This window comes from Triturus cristatus, chromosome 4_2 (assembly GCF_964204655.1).
Source record: "Triturus cristatus chromosome 4_2, aTriCri1.1, whole genome shotgun sequence".
NCBI classification, from domain to species: Eukaryota; Metazoa; Chordata; class Amphibia; order Caudata; family Salamandridae; genus Triturus; species Triturus cristatus.
Genome location: NC_140586.1, coordinates 293,787,833 through 293,790,470, shown reverse-complemented (window position 1 = coordinate 293,790,470; position 2,638 = coordinate 293,787,833). Strand labels below are relative to the sequence as shown.

General features: G+C 44.0%; 1 pseudogene; it reads right to left on the bottom strand.

The window, feature by feature from the left end:
• Positions 1-2,085: 2,085 nt before the first annotated feature.
• LOC146833694 (U5 spliceosomal RNA) lies at positions 2,086-2,187 on the bottom strand (annotated as a pseudogene).
• Between the last annotated feature and the right edge of the window lie 451 nt (positions 2,188-2,638).

The window sequence follows — 2,638 nt, the reverse complement described above, 5'->3', positions numbered from 1 at the left end:
ACCGCTGCCTATTGGCTTGGCAAATTGTTGCATACTTATTACAGAGCTGATCTGTAATAAAGGTGAAAGATGGATCAAACATGTCGAGAGATATACATTTGTGGTTCGGATAAAAGTACTGATGAATTGTAGCGCCTTTTGGGATTACAGAATGGAAAGCCAATGACTTAAATTCACCCTGAATCTAGTTCTGAAGAGCTAGGGTTAATTTCCAAGGTTAATTTTGATTGCAGCTGGAGTGCACCGAATAGGAGGTGTATTTACATAGAACAGTATTGTTTGTGGGAAATCAAGTTGAGATGAAATTACAGAAACCAGGATGTAATGCGGAAGGAGCATTTACAATGGGCACTTTTTTTCAATTTATATAGCGTCAGCTTAACCCAAGGGCATTGGAGCTCATTACGTGAGCACTAGAATATACCACAGCAGATCAGATCCATTTTTAGGTCTCTCTCGGAGACAATGCATGAGCTGTTGATTGAGGGACATTTTGTTTACATTCAAGGGGCTTAGAGCCTGCCCCTAAGTTACCATTTGTTTGTTTCATCATCACTCTCTTTTCTTGGCTTTTCATTGGTCAGCGAATGCTAGTTTCATTTCTCTTCATGTTTGTGCCTTCAGTGGAGCATGGGCCAAGTGCTTCTTACAGTCGGCAGTCAGTGTCCATCCACTGGTCGCATGCTTCCAGATGTACTTTTTTATGTAAGTTGTAGCACTTGATAAGAGTACATTTGTTTACAGGCTGTCTCCCACCTCCCCAATCCCGTTCTGCATCGTTGCTTGTCTGTCTCCCTCCCGCATTGTTGACCTCTTGTGCTGGCTTGCCCTGTCTCCCACGTGCATTGTTGCTTGTCCTGCTTCCCCTGCATCGTTGTTGCATGCCTGGTCCCCGTGCCCCCTCTCACATTGTTTCCACATCGTTATTGCTTACCCCGATTCCATCTCCCACTGAGTTTACATGAGCCATTCCCTCTGCCCCTCCCCCATTGTTGCTTGCCTTGTCCCCCTGCCACCGTTCCCCATCGTTGCTTGTCCCGTACCCCGACATCCTTTTCCCCATTGTTGCTTGTCCTGTACCCCACCCTTGTTTCTTGCCCAGTCTTTTTGACCCTCACCCCATTGTTGCTTGTCCTGTACCCCACCCTTGTTTCTTGCCCAGTCTTTTTGACCCTCACCCCATTGTTGCTTGCCCTTTTCCCCACCTCCTCCTGCCAGAGAACAGAAATCAATCAGACACGGCCAGTGCTAGCCATATCAGAGCGCTATTTTCCCTAAACATTGATAAAGCCAGTAGGTCTCGCCTATGCGAGGTCTATTGGCTTTGTCAGTGTCTTTTGCCATGTTGTACAGATGCGTGGCTGCTGTGCAGCATGGTTTAAAATCAAATAAAAAAGCACTGTAAAGCAGCAAGCATTGACCACGTCATCGCACTTTTATGTTTTACATTCAACCATGCTGCACAGCAGCCGCACTGCTGTACCTGGCTAAGAAAAAGCCTAGACAGAGACATTAGATCTCGCATAGGTACGACTTATTGCCTTTGCTAATGCTTGGTTTTTAAGGCACTGGTTAAAAGCCACTTTTCTAGGATCATCGCAGGTTAAGTCTGCAGGACGCGAACCTGATTTGCCCGTTTTAAATTAGGAAGCTAGGCCATGGCATGATTTAAATATACGTTATACATACATACATACATATATATATATATTTTAATGCACCTTTTGAATTTGAATCACAGATGCGATTTCAATCAAATCTCAATAATCATGAGACTGATCTTGAAATAAACCCCAGATTGAAAACAGTTATGTGTTTTTTTTTCCCAATTGATCCTTCTTTATCTGGTGTTCTATAGCGCTGCGTGTATATAGCAGTAAAGCCTTTCAGATGATTAAGCGATGTTTGCGTCGTATGCGTTCTTGGTGTATGTCACATGAGAAAGCTGTAAACTAAGCAAGTCAGTAAAATTCGCTTCCTAGATCTGGGTTGAGTTAGTACTGTACTGTACAAATATCACAGCGTCACGATACACAGTGTAAGAATCAGCTTAATATGATTTTCTTTCGTTAACCAAGTAAGGGTAACCCGCAGCAGCAGGGCTTTCAAAAATTGAGTGAAACTCTTTAATGTTCCTCTCCACGGAAATCTTTAGTAAAAGGCGAAAGATTTGAGAAACCAGAGTATGAGTATTTCACCGCTTCCCTGTGGCCCCGAGAAACAGCTTTTCGCAGAATATTAGGGTGATTTACTCTACTAAGTCCATCATTGATAACCCTTCAAAATATAACCAACTCGTGAGAAACCTTGTAAACCGGTACATTGACAAAACACTTCTTGAGACAATCGATACAAAAGAGGGACGCACTGGTGACACGGACTTATGGGTATGCAAATTTCGTCTTAGGTCACGTGACAGGAAAGGCTGTAACATTTGAGTCGTAATACCAGAGTCTCCCAGCTCAAGCCTTAACATCGGCTCCTTTTACACTTCACATTCTGAATGGTGCAGCGTTCGGAGCCTCGCGCAGGCTTTTGTGAGGCTCGGTGGCTCCCAAGAGGAGGACTTTTACATGCCACCATCAAGGCATGCTGGCTGGCTCATTGATCTTCTTTCCGAGACAATGAACGAGCCAGT